Source organism: Zeugodacus cucurbitae, chromosome 5 (assembly GCF_028554725.1).
Source record: "Zeugodacus cucurbitae isolate PBARC_wt_2022May chromosome 5, idZeuCucr1.2, whole genome shotgun sequence".
Lineage (NCBI taxonomy): Eukaryota > Metazoa > Arthropoda > Insecta > Diptera > Tephritidae > Zeugodacus > Zeugodacus cucurbitae.
The window spans coordinates 14,507,542-14,527,071 of record NC_071670.1 but is presented as its reverse complement, the minus strand read 5'-3'; the positions used below and the strand labels follow the sequence as shown (position 1 = coordinate 14,527,071).

At 31.2% G+C, this 19,530-nt stretch overlaps 1 protein-coding gene across 4 annotated transcripts in view; it reads left to right on the top strand.

Annotated features, from left to right (window-relative positions):
- The first annotated feature begins 627 nt into the window (after nucleotides 1–627).
- The window catches only part of LOC105218772 (microtubule-associated protein futsch), a 218,429-nt gene continuing 199,526 nt past the window's right edge, over nucleotides 628–19,530 (top strand). For 2 of the 4 annotated variants that reach the window (XM_054231029.1, XM_054231026.1), the window contains exon 1: nucleotides 11,353–11,805. The gene's annotated coding sequence lies outside the window, so the exon portion shown is untranslated. Of the gene's footprint in view, nucleotides 1,091–8,567; nucleotides 8,839–11,352; nucleotides 11,806–19,530 lie in introns of those variants that run through there. The other 2 variants (XM_054231027.1, XM_054231028.1) reach the window with 2 other exon arrangements.

Below are 19,530 nucleotides of genomic sequence, written 5' to 3'. Positions count from 1 at the left end.
AAAAACCGACATTTTCGTTGTGAAAAAATTTTTCATGCAGCGAAAGTGAAGTGTGTTGAAGTGGAGTGGAGCCGCCAGCAGCGACGTGCAAGAAAAATCAATATCCGTCTAAAGTTTATTACGGTTTCAGCGTAAGAAAACCAACAACAACAACAACAGCAACTACTACAACTAGCGAAAAAACAACAATAGAAAAAACTCGTTTTGACAAAAGCTCAGTTTTAAACCTCAAATAAATACACACAAACCTACTCCACACACACCAACAAGCCAGATACTAATCAAGGACTTTAATCACGCCAAATAAGAGAAAAAAGATATCCAAATAAATATATCGGTAATAAGTAGTATACCACAATACTTCAGCCAAATATACGCTAATTTGCTTACATAAATAGCCACTTAGCCAGACCAAAAACCATATAAAATACCAATAAAATTAATTAAAAAGACTGTGTGTAACGTATATGTGTTTGCGCGTATACATGTGCATGTGCTTTCGTGTAAGGTTATGTTCAATCAATGCTTAGTCGCTTGAAAAGACAAAAAAAAACAAACAAAAGCAGCTAATTTGCATAAGAAAACAGAAAACAAAAATATTTGCAAAATTTGTTGCAATAAGTAAGTGAAAAGAATTCTTACAAATAAAATTAAAAAACAAATTCGAACAAAATTTCGAAAAATATTCGAAAATTTTCGAAATTCTAAATTCCAAAATTATTTCGAAAAAACTTCAAAAGTAATTTTAAAAGATATTCCAAACAAAATTTTGCATTAATCCGGCGTCACACGCTAATGTCCATTTTTTCGATAATTAGCGCTTAAGTGCAATAAATAAAAAAAAAATAAATACTTAACTAAATACAAACAAAAAATTAAGCAAAAAATTGTTTAACACGCAATTGCGTAAGAAAATTTTGAAATTTAAAAATATTTTGTGCATTATTTGCGTAATTATATAAGCGTAATTGTAAAATAATACTTGAAAGGCATAATTAACTGTGTGCTTCTTCTTCTCCATCCATATTAGTTAAAAGCTAAAGCTTAAGTGAACAAGTTCGAGGTGTTTGAGGCGTAAATATAAATAAAGGTAAATATAAAAAAACAATAATTTTAATATTTATTTAAAAAAATTCAAATAGAATTGTTTTTTAAAGAATATAAATTTTTTGAAAATGATATTAAAAAAAATGTTTTTTATTTGTTATAAAACCGCTGTAGTACATTTTATTTTTAGTACTAAAAATAATTTTTTAAATGGTCGGCAAAAATTCACCGGTCAAATTTATGGTATGAAATTTCTTCAGAGTTTTTGTACTAAAAAGTAAAAAATTGTACGAAGATATTGTGAAATAATTCACTGTTTACCCAACATCAAGTGTGCTTCGCAATAATTTTTGCAAGAAACAAAGTTTTTAGTATATACTAAATTTAGTACTAAAACATGGAAATTACTCCTTTGATATTTGTTCGAAAAGTTAATGTAGTTATTAACTTAAGTTAGTTCAGCTTAGCTTAGCTGTTTGATACTAAAAATTTTTTTTTTAGTACTAATTTTTTATGGGCAATATCTTATGCTTAAAACATTAATAACTGTATGCCGTAGTATGGGAAATAATTTTTTTACTTATACGAGGGCTGCTATATATATTTCTGGCCTAATAATGAAAATAGGAATATTTATCAACGAAAATGGTTTTATTGTTTTTCAAAATATTCTCCATCAAGATTTATACACTTTTGCATGCGCTCAAACCAATTTTCGAAGCACTTTTTTTGAGTGATTGTGCGGGATCCAACGAGAACAAACCGTTTTTACGGCCAGGTGTTCATGCAATATCGAATGTATGCTGGTGGGAGAAATGCATAGGCATGCCTCTATCTGAAGGTAAGTTACATGACGGTCTTGCATTATCAGTTCACGTACGGCATCGATGTTTTCTGGCACAACGGCTGTTTTTGGACGACCTTCACGGAATTCGTCTTTGAGCGAGCGTCGGCCACGATTGAATTCGTTGTACCAGTTTTTCACAGTGCTATAGGATGGTGTTTCATAGCCATACAAAGATTTTAGTTCATCGATGCACTCTTGTCGCGATAATCCACGTCGAAAGTTGTGAAAAATGATCGCACGAAAATGTTCACGAGTTAATTCCAATTTTTGGCCGAGATGAATTTTTTAATTCCCTGTAAATAAAACAATTAAATGACAAAACATCCTGAGTGATGTTATGCTAAAAAATGTCAAACTTTCCAATGGAAATGTCAGATTGCACCTGGCAACACTTAGTGTTGCCTAGGCCAGAAATATATATAGCAGCCCTCGTATATGTCTTATTTAAGTCACTGACTTAAGCTGAGTTTAAACTAAAAGTTTTTAGTACACTTAACTTAAGTGCTAAATTAACAAAGTAGTATATTTAACATTTTTAATAATAAAATTGGCGATTCCAGCTTATAAGCTTAGGTTATTCTATAGAGTTTTAGTACAAAAAATTTTTTGTACTAAAATGTTTATTCAAATAACCGGGGATCTCAATATATCATTACATATTTCCATATATACAGTGTTACGGATATATTTTTAGACCAAAATTTTTTAGTAAACATAATTTTTTAGTACTAAAAAATTTAATAAAGAAACATCGGTTTTTGATACCTAATTATGCACTATGTCTCAAATTATCTGTATTCATTGTGATATATGTTATAGATTTTGTGGATAATTTTTTAGTACGCAGAAATTTTAGTACTAAAAAATTTAATAAATAAAATATGTTCTTTTAATTCTAATTCTGCTTTAGTAAAAAAAAATTAGTACTGCATTTTTTAGTACACAGGAATTTAGTACTAAAAATTTTAATAAACAAAATATGTTCTTTTAATTCTAATTCTGCTTTAGTAAAAAAAATTAGTACTGCATTTTTTAGTACACAGAAATTTTAGTACTAAAAAATTTAATAAACAGATATCGGTTTTTGGTACCTAATTATGCACTATGTCTCAAATTATCTGTATTCATTGTGATATATGTTATAGATTTTGTGGATAATTTTTTAGTACGCAGAAATTTTAGTACTAAAAAAATTTAATAAATAAAATATGTTCTTTTAATTCTAATTCTGCTTTAGTAAAAAAAATTAGTACTGCATTTTTTAGTACACAGAAATTTTAGTACTAAAAAATTTAATAAACAGATATCGGTTTTTGGTACCTAATTATGCACTATGTCTCAAATTATCTGTATTCATTGTGATATATGTTATAGATTTTGTGGATAATTTTTTAGTACGCAGAAATTTTAGTACTAAAAAAATTTAATAAATAAAATATGTTCTTTTAATTCTAATTCTGCTTTAGTAAAAAAAAATTAGTACTGCATTTTATAGTACACAGGAATTTAGTACTAAAAAATTTAATAAACAAAATATGTTCTTTTAATTCTAATTCTGCTTTAGTAAAAAAATTAGTACTGCATTTTTTAGTACACAGAAATTTTAGTACTAAAAATTTAATAAACAAAATATGTTCTATTAATTCTAATTCTGCTTTGGTAAAAAAAAATTAGTACTGCATTGCTCTTTACTCATTCGTCAACTTCGTCGGTGATTTCATGTGCTCCACCAAATGCTGCCAAATTATCGAATTTTCCGAAATATCACTGGCCTACTAACAACTTCTTCCATATCTGTCCATTTGCTGCTGTTTCGTTCGTCTACTACTAATCGCCACTTCGTTAGGGCTCTGTCATGCGCTCGCTCTCCTTATGCCTTATGCTGCTATGTCTACACAACATATGTTTGTATGTATGTTCTCATGTGACTATAATTACCATCCGTTGGCATTTACTGGAAAAATCGAAGATTTGTCAACCCACTTTTCAAGCCGTAGTTTTACAGCAACAATATTTCATGTTGATTTTTTAACACAGTGCGAATTGTTGTTGTTATTGCAGCATAATGCTGTAGCTGTTGTCATCTGTGTCGCCGCTTAACCTAATGCGGCTTTTGCCATAACCTTCCTCATCATCAGTCGCCGCATTCAATGCGCACACATACACACATGCAAGGCCGCATAATGCCTACGGTCAAGTATGAGTTCGTGCTCTTCTGCTCATGTTGCTCTATCTCTTTCGTTCATGCTCTTCTTTCACTTGGCATGCTATTACATATTATATTATGCCAACATTTATTCGTTCGTTCCTTCCTTCTACGGGTCAAAGTGTATTTTTTCACCACTTACCGTTATCTCATTTGACAGTTTGACATACACACCTACCGCAAATCTCCGCATACATGCTCATACGCTCAGCTGTTGGTTTAGTGTGCGTGCTCCATACGCCCTCCATGCAATCAGCTGTTTTGGGTGACCGGTTGTAATGCCACCCTGTTACAGCATTGCTTGTATTTTTGTTGCTTTTAGCTGGAAAATCAATAACTTGCAACCCCTTGACACTCTCTTTCTCTTCGCTCTCCGCTCGTACGCGCTCTCACAGTCGTGTTTCAAACAGATGTTCATTCGGTTACAGTGCTGCTCAAACTGTTATGCAATCTGCCAAGCGCCAACAGCTGATTTGCAGCCAGCAGGTGTGTGCGAGAGCAAGTGGAGCTTGAAGCAGAGCATAACGCTCAAATGAAGTGGAGATGGTAATAAGCTAAAAACGTGTGTGAGTTGAATTTACGCGAGTGTTACTGCTGTACACTCACTTGTTTAGAGAGAAGAGCGGGTTGTATGTTATGCAAACTTTTTACTGTTAAGTAAAAATAAATATTACAATTAATTGCACGTCCGGCTTTTTCGCAGTGCCGAGGCGATATCATTCAAACTGGGAAAGACACATGAACCGGTATAAAACAGGTTAAAAAATGTTAAAAACAATTTCTAAAATATTTTTGAAAAATTTTATGTGATATTTTAACACTCTGGAAACGGTACTTTAAGAAAGTTACCGGTGAAACCCGTTGCAATCATTTAAAGGCAGTCTCTAACTCTCGACTTCCAGAGGGAGACTTAGGAATATTTACTTTGTATTCTTTAAAAAGCCACAAAATTGTTTAATTTATTAATTGCTTATAATTAAATTTTGAAATATTTAAGTGATAAATTCCCTAACCTACTTCTGTAGCCTATAATTTGAAGCTGGGGATCTGATATTGGATAGCTTTTCATGACAGCCGAGTACAATTAATGGGATCCGACCAATCTGTTCTCTGCTATTACAACAATAAAAATAATCAGACAATTTAAGAATTTTGCTGCTACAACAGTAATGAGAACCCTTAAGAGAGGTTCATTCCTTACCCCGTCGTCGTTTTTAGTATAGAATGTGATAAGAATAATTAAACAGTAATGTGGGAAAGTTATTTGAAAACAACTTTACGTTAAGTCTCTAAAAAAACATCGCTTCCTTGATTGGACTTATTCACAATTTTATATGTCCAGTCAAACCCCCCTAATGCTACTAAGATGTAGGAAAAGAAACTGAAATAATGATTCTAACTTGGAATGATCTTGAATAAGTAGTGAAAACATGACGCTCTGCTGATTGGATTGGAATTACAGAGAAGAGTTGAAGAAACTTAAATTACGACCCCGTGATCGAAGAACCTATATGAACTAGGTAAATAAATTGAAAACTGGGTAGGATTATCAATAACGAGGTAAAGAAACTAAAATCCGGACTCTGTATGAATAAGACATACAGTTAGAAGGTACAGAAACTAAAGCTATGACTCTCTTCTTATAAGACCCACAAAACAGATATATAACCTAAAGTCATTACTTTTGTAACTGTAAAACAACTAAAACTAAGACTCTGCATGAATGACTCATAGAATGAAGTAAAAGCATTCAAAACTGAGACCCATAACTCAATGCAGATGAAAAGCCCAAACCTTTTACCTAGACCGGTCTCTGGAAGTAAATTAACAACCATTTAGATTCATTTATTGCAATTAAAGTTGTTTTTATGAAATGACGATGTTAAATTAAGTAATTTCACTAAAATCCCAGATAATTTAACAGATTTCCTTCAACATTCCATCTACATAGTATACCATTACTAATGCCGGCTTTTCAAAAAACAGAAATATACAGCCATTCACACATATTTGAGAATTGACTTATGAGCTTTTCTTACAACTACTAAATTTAGCCACACAAATTGAGTCATTCACTTAGTCAATGGTAATTTGAGCCTGTAATATTTTGGGGTTGTTTACCTATATACATGTATGTATGTGACGTGTATCCTTCTGGAAATACAAAATACGAAAGATAAAGTGTACTATTGTTTCCCTACTTGTGTCCAAATAAAACAACCCTCCCAGTATGTCACGAAGTATTGACAAATTTAGTGAAACGCTTGAGGAAGATGGGTCGTTTGAGGTTGACCTTTTCACATTCTGCCAATGTGCTAAGATATGGGTGTGCATGGATAAATAGTATGTAACGCCGAGTGTAAATATGGGTCTATGTAAATATTGTTAAAGTCAGTGAGTAAGCGATTAAATGAAATTGGCATTTACGGCTTTATTTAAATACGTAAATTTGTATTTGGTAAATGGACTCATCTTGTCGCTGTTGACAGCTCAAGTCATGAAAACTTTAAACAATTTTAATTGTAGAAATTAACGAGGAATATTGGCAACGCTGTTTTCTTTAGCATTTTATGTAAGGAAAATTGGCATGATGAGCTGTTGTATAACCAAAGTAATGTTCCGTTTACATCTGGTGTTTTTAATTTTCATCGCAATGCATTCATTGTAGAAGGTATACAATGAGAATTTTCCAATTTCCAATTTTCCTATACTGAATAATTTGAGAGTGAATTTTTGAGTGAAAATCAGTAATCCGCTTTTAATTCAATCTCTCATACACAAAATATAAGTGTGATTGATCTCATATAAATGTTTGGTACAATATGCAACGTTGCCAAATTTCTTTCGGTTTAAGTATTGAAAGCAAAGTTGATACATTTTATACCAAAAAAATTTATTGAGTGAAAATTAGAATTTGCATCTTCAGATAAATGGTTAATCATTATATGCGTCCTTGCCGAATTTTTGGTATTAAAAAGTAGCCAAACTTCATACACTGAATGTTTATTGAGTGAAAATTTGCACTTGCACTCAGAAATGAAGCAGTGCAACCTAATTTTTAGATAAATAATAAGATACAATGTTGCCGAATTTCTTGTATTAAAAAAATAAATTAGCAACAATTTTCTTTCTCTATTGATTGAGTTTTCTGATTGTACTCAAAAATTTAATCATTGCACTCCAATAATGTAAAATTAAAGTGCTGAAAATATCTGGCATAAATTATTTTTCATAAGTATGGTTCATTATATGCAACGTTGCCTAATTTCTTGTGTGAAGAACATAAATATACATATACATACATATAATTTTATTGTATTTATAATTTTCATATAATAAAATAATATGTCACACAATGTTAATTACTGCAAAATTTTTAGTTTCGTGCAATTGTACGAAACTCTTGCATCGAAATACATTGTTGCCAAATTTCAATGCATACAAGTTTTAACATCGTTTATGTTTTTATTCTGTAAAGATGTCTGCGTTCTAATTTAAGTGAGTAATAATTACAAAACTGCATTGAAGAAAATTCTAAGAACTACTTCTTAGAAGCAACGTTGTCAAATTCCAAGTAACTGTTTTAATTTTATATAGATTCTATGAAATTCTGTAAAAGTACTCAAATACCAATACAATAAATAATTTTTGAATCAATTGCAGTCAAATATCTCCAAACTTTCAAATTAGAAAAAAATATATTTTATTTAGACAACGTTGCCAAATTTCACATGAGTACATTTTCTGCAGGTTTGTGCTTGGTTATATATCTTTATAGTTACCGCGCCTGTTTTAATTTTAATTTTACTTATGGCAACCATTTAAAACTACTACATCAACGTCAACAACGTTGCCGATTTTCCAACTACCAAGACCTCAAATCATAAAGCGCTCACTCAATCACATACATTCGTACATATGTACAATCTCCAACTGCCAACTCGAATTTATGCAGGCGACTTGCTGTCGCCTACTGCCACTGCACTTCAATGAACTCCAGCAAAATACAATATTTACAGTTGTTTGAGCATTTTCTACCAACGCCGCCTTCCAACAACAGTTGTCTGCACCGTCATGCCAATCATCAGCCGAATTGCCCGCCAGTCTGGCTGCGTGGCTTCCAATCGGTCACACGCACACACATATGTATAAACGCATTCCTTGCGAATGCCAGCGATGTTTGGAGCTAGTTAAATTTCAGTGTGCACGTGTTGTTGTCGGGAACTTTACCGGAAAACTTCCAAAAACATTCTGTCGCACTGGAAATTGCGTAATTTTTCGCCAATTTTCCAATAGCAACAACGGCTATGCGCCACTGTCGCCGAGCACACAGCTGTAGGTGCCGAACTTGAGCAAAAGCAAATATTTGCCAACAACACACACACATACACACTGGTATAAATATTGTCATATTTAGGCGCTTCCAGTCGGCGACACGAGCGAAGTGCCGAGCTTCATGTCTTTCGACTAGCGCACGGCTGTAGTCCTTTCGTGTGCCACTCTGAGCCAGTCAGTCGTTGTGCAGTACTCGTCGTTGGTGAACGCGGAAAAAATTCGCAACTTTACGTTAAATCCACAATAAATATCAAGTGGTTCGTGTACTGCTAGTTAAAAATACAGTTATAAGCTATTGAACTTTCATAGTTCTTGCTGCATACTTAAAGGCTTAGTGAAGCGAAGAACTTTAAAGGTGGCGCATTGTGAACGGGATTAAGTCGGATGTGCTCATGTTTTTGAGGTGCGCTAACATACTGCAATGCAATTACATGCATACAACGGTACAAGTGTATCCGCTAGTCTGCCTGCTTGTGTGTGTGTGATTGCTGATATTTCTGCAGTATTTTCATTCATATTCGATTCTCAAGTGTGTACTCAAGTGTGGAAGTTGAAGCGATTTGTATTTGCACAATACATATATACACTTGCTTAGTTTGCAATCTGAAAAATTTTCGACACATACTCAGCACCTCTTGAGGCATTCGAATATTTAGTGGTGCACACACTTGAAGTTAAAGTGTTCAGAATGCAGTGAACTGGCAGTGTGTGTTTGAGAATTCTCAAGTGTGAAAACAGTCGCATAGTTGTGGTGTGTAATTTTTCAAAAATAGTGTAAATTTTTGTATTTACATAATAATAAATTGCATTGCGAATTGGAAAAATCGTTAAAATACATGTAATATAAATAAAATTACAAATTTTTGTAAAAGTGTTTAAGATATATATTAAAAATTGGAAATATATATCAATTCGGTTTAAAGTATTTATGTATAATCCAATTTTATGATAAATAAAGTAAAAAATAAATAAAAAAAAAATTAATAGAAATTTGGCAACATAGTATACCAATATTTATAATTTATGAACCTTCAATAAATCTAATCTTCTGTAAAATATTTATTATACTTAATATATATAAACAGATATAATATAATTTGTTTTATTGGAGCCTAAAAATAAATTATAATAATGAAAAGTACAGAAATTTGGCAACACATCATTCCTAATTTTTGCAATTAAAAAAATATCAAGATATTTAAAAGTATAAAAATATAGGAGATTTCAAATGATATTAAATGAGATACTATCTCCCTATCTATCTACATACTCGTAAAAGTTGAGAGAAATATTTTAAAAAATTATGATTTTTAAAACCAAACAAATGTTCAATAATTTGCAAAAGTTTCAAAATCAAACCTACGTTCGATAATTTTGAATATTTTCTAGTCACCCTGCTATAATTGCTTTAGTGTTTCAGTGTCATTTAGAAGTTTCGTAATTCAAATTAATTTCAATGAATTTTGAACCACGAAATTTCTTAAAAAAGTGTGTTAATAGAAATTTTTCAATGAGGTTGTGTGAAAATTGGCAACATGGCATTTTTAGTTTAGGGGTGTGATGACTATAATAATACTTTTTATAGTTTAAAAAGTTTTCAAAAATATTTTTGTATGCGAATGTTAAATAAGTTATCTAATACAAAACTTTTTTGTTATGTCAAGTGAAAATTGGCAAAATAGGATTTTGCATTTTGAGTGCCATATGCGTATTGCACTTTAAGAAACCATAAACAATCGATTTGGGTGGTCTCTGCAAGTACTAAAGGATATGTGTTCTCAAAGGCTTTTCTGGTCTTTCAAAGGCTTTGTGCTCCTTCAAGTTGAAACTTAAATATTACGCCGACCAGCGTAAGTACATTGCCCGTTATTTTCTTCGTACAGACAATTTATGAATCTAAGTTTTTTGAAGCCGGGTTCTCTTAAGAAAATATTCTTATTCAAAGACAAGTTCCATTGAAGTATACATTTTCAGCTAAATTATTACAATGTAAAGACTCATTATACAATTGCTTTGTATAAATTCGTTTTTAAGAATAAATTTTAAGAACATTTAGTAAAAGTTGGCAATACTAGAGGAAATGTTAATTTTTTTTATTTACTTAAATAACGAAGAGTTTGAAGTAGCAACTGCCAATTAAAGACGTTTTTGTTTTCCTAAAATAAATATTTTTTGAAAGTTGGCAACCAGTTTGTGCTTTAGAACTATTAAATGTGGCTAATTTCATACGAAATGGATTGTTTAAAGCCTAAAAAGCAATAACATTAAGTGTTTTTCGGAGAAAATAAAAAACCAAGCTCCAGAGAGAAATGAGTCTCCAGAGACCTCGACAGTGCAAATTTTAAATGCAAAATAAAAAAGTAATTTTTATTATACTATTTTGATTTATTTTGTATAGATTTAAATAAAATTTTCTGTGTCTTCTACCCGATATGAAATTCAAACTGCGCTTCGCCGTCGCTAAATTCAGCTCGCCAACCCGGCGCTGAGTCTCCGCTCATTTCTAACTGCCGCATGACCAAAGCAACCGAGTTATGATGGACCGAAAGAAATGTGTATGTTGTTGTTTGTTGTTTTGCTAACGATTCCATGCGGTTGGTTGTTATGTTACATGACTTTTTATTACCACCCTAGTTGTTGTTGTTTAAGTAGTTATACTGTCATGCGACGATTCGCTGCCAAAGCAGCTGTTTTTCATGTTTAATTTTGCGGCTAAATGCATTGTTGTTGCATGCAACGAACATGTAAATATGTATGTATGCATGTATTTGTTTTGTTTTTGGCATACGGCCAACAAATAACACCAACATACAAGAAGTTGGCTAGCTGACTGGCGCTATTGGAAACTCGCTTTGGAAAACTTCCAACTAAAACAAAAACAAAACAAAAATAATAACAATAACAATAACTTAGCGCCGACGAGCGTGACACGACGATTCCAATCCAATGTCCTGTCGTTCCTGTAGCTTTGTTGTTGGCGCAGCGCGCGCATCGCCCGAGCGACCAAAGCAACCAAGCAGCTAAGCAACCAGCGAGCCAACCAACCAAACAAGCAAGCAAGCAGGCAAGCAATGTGTCTTCGAGCCACACAGCTTGGATTTAGTCTTCGTCGAGCTTTCCAAACGGTTGCAACCGAAAAGGCTTAATTAAGCATTTAATGCGCCTACAAACGTGTCTCCTCCACTACTAATGTAATGTGTTGAGAAAATTATAGAAACCCAACAATGTGAATTATAAAGTGAAATAAAATCAAATAAAATATATTTTAAAAGCTATTTCAAGTGAAAAGAAATCTTTGCGGATTGATATAAATTTGTATGTGTTCGAGCGAGTTGACAGGAAGTGCAGTCAAACTTACAATACGGAAAAGGTTAATACAATTATAATTTTTGTGGAAAAAAGTAAATAAAATTTTCGACTGAGTATGGAAATGGTGTTGCCAATTAAAAAAAAAATAATTAAATTGTCTTAATTTTACACAAGTTATCGCTTGCTTTGACAGACGGTATTTCACTCGTCTCGACTTTCTGAACATTTTGATATACTCAATATCAAACTCCATTAGTTTTAACTGTTACAAATAACCGTTAAGTGCACAAAAATATTTTATTTTGTCCAAAATATTGATAGTGTATAAAAACGGGATCAGAAAAATATATAAAAATATTGTTGTAAAGAAATTAAAAAAAAAATTTCGAATATTCGATTTTATTTTAAATATTTGGAATATAAATTTTTTGTAATAAAAGTTTAATTATTTAATTGAAAAATAACAAAAATCTACTTTTCTAATAAAAGAGGAACCTGCCAGTGTTGCCATTTCAATTGAAATTAATTATAGAAAAATAACGAAGAAAAATTTTGTTTCGCTTTGAGCACTAAAAATAAAAAAAAGGAAATTTTTCCTTTGGAATCCTTAAAATTATTGTTATTAATTTTATTATTATTTTAATGCTTGCATTTCTAGTATTGACATTTTTTTGAATAATGATTAATAAGTTTTTTCTAATTTTGAGATTCTAGTTTTATAAGAAAAATAAAAAAAAAATAAATTAATTAAATAAAATTAAAATAATTTAGGAGAATTAAAACAAAGCGAATTTTGTAAAATTGCTTACTAATATGACAGCTAATATTTTGTCTTCAAGGGAAAACAGTTAGAAATAATAATGGAATAACTATAAGCTTCATTTTTTAATAAAGAACTCAAAATTGTATTAATTTTACAGCTTATTATGTCTCCCGTGATCACTACTTATTTCAGCAATTTTTGTTAAAAAAGCTACAAGAATTACAATAAAAAATTGCCGAAAATTATTATGAATAAAAAAATGTGTGCACATAAGAGTTAAGTTATGTAACTCAACTTCAGACAAAAAGTAAGTTTTTTTATGAATTTACCCAGATTTCATAGAAGTATATTGTTTACGGTTGCTTAAAGTGCAATACCTATATGACGCTCAAAATGCAAAATCCTATGTTGCTGGCTTTGACTTGTCATAACAAAAAAGCTATGTTCTTCAACATTTGTAACCAAAAATATTTTTTAAAATTGTTTAAACTATATTATTTTTATTGTCACCCCAACACTAAGCTAAAAACGCCATGTCATGCCAAATTTTCACTAAGGTTATAAAAAAAATGCAGATTTTTAAATGAATCAGTAATATTTATTAACTAAAAATATGGAATTGGAACTAAAGAAATTGGAATTAAAAAATATGGAAATCATTAACAAGGTTTGATTACTAATAATTTAGAAATCATGGATTTCCTGCTATTCCACGAATTGCATACAATTTGATTGTGTATTTTTCTTTACCCATCGCAATTTAAATTTGATAATTGTTTCTATGAAAGAGATCAACTACTGCTTTGAACCAGTAATTTTATCGAAGAGTCCACTTGTTATCTATATACTATATATATATCTCTATATTTGAAAATAACATTTTTTGAGTCCTCTATCCATCCATCCAATAAGATACTATAAATTATTGGGCCTAATCATTGAATCCGTTTCGATCGAAAAATTTTATGTCGAAATTATTGCAACAGTATCGAAAATAAAATTTAGGATCACTACTTATTTCAGCAATTTTTGTTAAAAAAGCTACAAGAATTACAATAAAAAATTGCCGAAAATTATTATGAATAAAAAAATGTGTGCACATAAGAGTTAAGTTATGTAACTCAACTTCAGACAAAAAGTAAGTTTTTTTATGAATTTACCCAGATTTCATAGAAGTATATTGTTTACGGTTGCTTAAAGTGCAATACCTATATGACGCTCAAAATGCAAAATCCTATGTTGCTGGCTTTGACTTGTCATAACAAAAAAGCTATGTTCTTCAACATTTGTAACCAAAAATATTTTTTAAAATTGTTTAAACTATATTATTTTTATTGTCACCCCAACACTAAGCTAAAAACGCCATGTCATGCCAAATTTTCACTAAGGTTATAAAAAAAAATGCAGATTTTTAAATGAATCAGTAATATTTATTAACTAAAAATATGGAATTGGAACTAAAGAAATTGGAATTAAAAAATATGGAAATCATTAACAAGGTTTGATTACTAATAATTTAGAAATCATGGATTTCCTGCTATTCCACGAATTGCATACAATTTGATTGTGTATTTTTCTTTACCCATCGCAATTTAAATTTGATAATTGTTTCTATGAAAGAGATCAACTACTGCTTTGAACCAGTAATTTTATCGAAGAGTCCACTTGTTATCTATATACTATATATATATCTCTATATTTGAAAATAACATTTTTTGAGTCCTCTATCCATCCATCCAATAAGATACTATAAATTATTGGGCCTAATCATTGAATCCGTTTCGATCGAAAAATTTTATGTCGAAATTATTGCAACAGTATCGAAAATAAAATTTAGGATCACATTAATCTCACTTACCAACTTGAAAAAATACATTCCTCGGCTAATAGATATCGCTAATTATGAAATCATTGAATACGCAAAATCGAAATTATTTGTCGAAATCTATCCGTTAATGAGTGAGTTGCGGAAATTTAAAAGAAATAAACCATTTGGAAGCTTTTATGTAAACAATTACTGATGACGAACTAAATTATATTTTAAATGAGTATTTTAGAGACAAGGGTCAAAAATAGACTAACATAAATAAATTTAAGTTTAAAAGCGATATAAAATGGAATCAAATTTATCTAATTCGCCTCCAGTCGATAAAGGTCGATAAAACAGTTTAGTTGGTACATATAAAATGTAGAATCTGCAAATTAGTTGTCATATTAAGAACAATATATAAATTGCGCCTAAAGCTATGCAACGTTTGTTAGAAAATTCGAAATTTGTTATACTGTTCGATAAGTGACCTATATAAAATCCATATATTTTAAAAATTTTGTGTGAAATGAAATTTGTTGATTTCCAAATTGCCTACCTATAAGTAACGGTTATTTGGACTAGAACATAAAATTTATGGAATGGCTAACTTAAATTTGAATTATATTAATTGAATAACTGACCCGGCAGACTTCGTTCTGCTTTAATCGATAAATATAAGACCTAAACTTTTGTATAAAATAATATTAAAACAAACAAAACGAATCTGTATTTATTAAAAAAACATTTTTTTAATGGAACATGAAGTTTTATAATTATTTTCGACACATCATATTGCTTACGATATATTTTACTTAACATTTAATTTATTGTATTGGTTTTTATTTTTATTTTATTTTATTTTATTTTATTTTATTTTATTTTATTTTATTTTATTTTATTTTATTTTATTTTATTTCATTTTATTTTATATTATTTTATTTTATTTTATTTTATTTTATTATATTTTATTTTATTTTATTTCATTTTATTTTATATTATTTTATTTTATTTTATTTTATTTTATTTTATTTTATTTTATTTTATTTTATTTTATTTTATTTTATTTTATTTTATTTTATTTTATTTTATTTTATTTTATTTTATTTTATTTTATTTTATTTTATTTTATTTTATTTTATTTTATTTTATTTTATTTTATTTTATTTTATTTTATTTTATTTTATTTTATTTTAATTCGTTTTATTTCAACAATACCAACTAACGGTACCAATAAACACCAACTCCCTGTTAGCACGTCGTCACTTCCACTTGAGCGCATATAAAACTTGCTTACAGGCTTGCCGGCCGTCGCTCCCACTAACTCACACACTCTATCTCTCTCTCTCGCTGTTACCCACTTCAACTGAATTGGAGTTTCATTGCGGTTGCCACGTGCCCTTGTGCCGGAAGTGAAGTGCTTGCGTTGCACTAAAAATGCAGTTCCTCTGTATTTTTTATTGCTGTTGTTGTGGTTGTAATTGCAGTTTATGTATGTCGCATGGCAGTTGTTATTCATTACATTCAGCGCATAACTTCATTTACATTTTACTTCAAAACGCTCCTTTCAGCCCTTACGGCTACTTTGATTTTGGCCGACAATCAGCCGGTAAAGTTTATGAGTCAGCGCCAATTGACGCAACACAAAGGAAGCGCAATAAAATTGAGTAAAAGAGAGTGAGAGCGCTAGTGAGGGGTGTGTAACGTGGCAGTGGAGTGACGTTTTGTGTTGCAATACTCCCTTTCTCGCGGCTGTTTTGTCGTCACTTGGCGCTAGCACAATTTTACTCCCTTTAGTGTTTACACTTGCTCGCCGCCACCCTCAGCCGTTGTGCGCTCACTCACTTACCGTCGCATGACGTAGTATACCGTTGTTCTTTGCTACTTTACTCATTTTCACTTCATACTTGTATTTATAGCGCTTTGGTTTATTGATTCCGGCCGCATTTCACATTGTTTCATTTACGCTTTTTTATCCATTTCTCAATTGCCACATTTTTCCACTTTGTTGTTTCAACTCATTTATCCTTTATAATGTCTTTATGCAGCACGCTATCGCTTTGAATGTGTGTGTGTGAGCGTTTTGTGTGTCAGTCTGAAGTCAGAGTTCATTGTTGGCCAACCCATACAAATGTGGAGTTGCTACAGCCATACAACCCTGTGTAGTCACGTCAGCGCTGTAGTCGCGTTTTTCTATTCAACGGGTGCGGTCCTGCCTAGTATATATTCATATACATAACGGTGACGTGGTTATATTGCATATAGGTTGTATTGAATTTTCAACAATCGATGAGGAAAACCAATAGTTTAAGTTTAAGTAATAGTGAACAGTGAAAAAATTTCAGTTGTCCCACCTCTCCATTAAAGTTATTAACGCAGGTGTGTGCCAAATAATAAGTGTTCCACAAGTTCAGTTTGAAATTTTGATACTTCAATATAACTTATATTCAAAACCAATTATGTACGAATCATTAAAAAGGAATCAAATTTTTAGTGGCACTAGACTATTTTAAAAAATCATCGAGCTTTTTCTAATTGAACCTTTTCAATTTCCTAACTCGGAGCTTTTACGTTTCTTAGATGTTCAGTCAACGATATACCAATTCTTTGTGACAGCTAATGCCTTTAGTTGTATTTGTGTTGATTCCAGAAACTATATTAAAGGCCTTTATATGTTTTCGCCTTGAAAACTCAATCTAAAATTTATGTAAACTTCCTCAGTGGTTAAAAAAAGACAGTATTAAACTATAAGTCTTATTGACCACTATTTACTTGAGATCTTTACCCCTAACATTCGAGCTTACGTGCTTTTCAATGTAAATTCTTTCAGCTGTAATCACATTTCTGCTGAGACCTAATGAAATTAGTTGGCTTTGCATTAACTTTAACAACTTCAAGACTTTTCAGCATTGAAACTTATACGGTTGTACTAAGCCTAATCGATATAGCAAAGGATAGTGGTTGGAAGATTGAGTGCTACTGAATTCCAGGCGCCACTTATTTTATTCGAGATTTTTTAGTAAAATAAACATATTTGCAGATTTCAAGGAAGACAATATCGGTCGGTAGTTCTTGAAAATTTGTGATAGTTTTTAGTAAGAGGGTCCCATCAACCATGAGTTTTGAGAGAGCGATAGATAGAGTTGATTATTCGGCATTGTTTTCTTTGGAACAAAATTTACTCCATCAAGCATGTTCTGAATCAATCAGACCAGTCGGATTGAATTTTATAACGAGTTACTACTCTTTATTTATTGTGTGCCGTTTTTCTTACTAAGAGAACTATAAATTATATCTATTTACTTTTGTAACACGAATCCGAGATCAAATTTCCTCTAACATTTTTTCGAATCGAAGTGGAAATTATACCCGTTGTAGTCTCTTCACAGTTCTTACTTTTTACATACATGTATTTTTAGGTTGAACCGCTGTTTAAAAAAAAAATTTACTAAGATATTTTAGCATAGAGAGAGAGGGTCTGTTTTTTAACTTTTACTTATTTAGAATAGGAACTAAATCGGCAGGATTCCGACTTGTTACATTTGACAAAGGGATTTATTTATAAAGTAAAATATTCTAGTAGAAATAATATCAATGCACTGAGAAGCTGAGTTTTTAAAGTGGAGTTCTATCAGTGAGAAAAAAGACGATTCGATCGTTAGATATTTTCAACTTCAAGACTTTCTTAAGTCGGATGATTTGTATGGAACGAAAGTTAGTCTAACAACAAAATTTTAATGAACCCTGAAGATGATGTTTCAATAAAAAATGAATAAGGAATAAGAAGAGAGAAAGAGAGGTGGTGAGAGAGATTGGTTTTGCAAATTTCTTTCCCACTCAAAGCAGGATTTGATTATTTAGAATCTGTTATAGATCGCTAGGGATAATGCTACTATGCCGATCCTAATACAAAAGCTGAAAAGAATTAAGAATCTTTCAGAAACCGATTCAGTGGGTGCCAATCCTGGTACAAAAGCTGAAATAAGTTAATAATCTTTAAGACACCGATTCAGAAGGTGAGAGGAATGTCAAATAAATCTTCCTTCGCTTGATAAGCTCAAATGGTTTAAAAATATTTCTCCGTGAAATATGTAACAAAACGGCTGTAGAAAGAGGTTAGGTCTGATCCTCTCTCTTACTCTGTTAATCTCAAAATGGCTGTTCTAAGTTTTTGAGATATATTTTGTGTCTAATCTCTCCTCAGACTTATTTTGATGTAAAAGTTTTGTATTTAAAGCTTTCTGCTGTGACTATACCGCTGAGTGCTGACTATTGAAGAATTCAGAGCAGGCAAAAAGTAGTGACTGAGTTGCTTTTAACAAATTTAAGTACTAGTCTAAGCCATAATGGCGCTCATTGAATTATACATACATACATATATACACGGTAGAGTGGCAGTAAAAGACAGCGTGTCTGCAAGCTGGCAGGACATTTTAAGTTACTTAAAGAGAGTGAAGAAGTATATTGATATCTGAAATATATATGCATATAAGTATTATATATACTTCCATATGTATAAATATATATACAGTGGGGAGCAAAACCGTCAACATGTTTACTGAATGCGACTAAAGGTCCTTATATCTTTTTTTCTACTAGCAGTATCGGCAACATTTATACACCAAAATAAAGATAATAATTCAATTTATTAAAAATAGAAAACAGAACAGCTTTTTTTTATTCTTGAACGAAAATATACGATAAATTCCATTTACAAGTCATTTTGACAGTTTTGCACCACTGTATAAGTATGCCATGAAAGTCCCGCTATATTTACCGGAATGGCTGGGTTCGGTAATTCAATGGAAGTTCTGAGTAGAGACGGAGTTAACAATTTATATTAGTAACGTTTTGTCTGTCGTGGCGATTACTAAAAATTTTTCCAGGGGTTTTTTGTGAACCAAAAAAAAAAATGCGAAAGTTACTGCGAGACGTCGAAGATAAAGTTATTGTTTTAATTAAAAACGGCTATTCAGCTAGGAAAATTGCTGAAAAGTTAAATATAAGTCGACAAACGGTAATAAATGTGAAGAAAAGACAAAATATTGTCCAAGTTGTAAACGCTGGAGGCCGCCCGCGGAAGCTTACCGATGGTGATGCCCGTGCTGTTGAGCGATTATTACGCAAAAATGAATGTAGGACTCCTCGAGAAGCTGCTGCTAAGTTAGAACTTCAAGCGAGTACATGGACAGTTCGACGCTCTTTAAATAAAATTG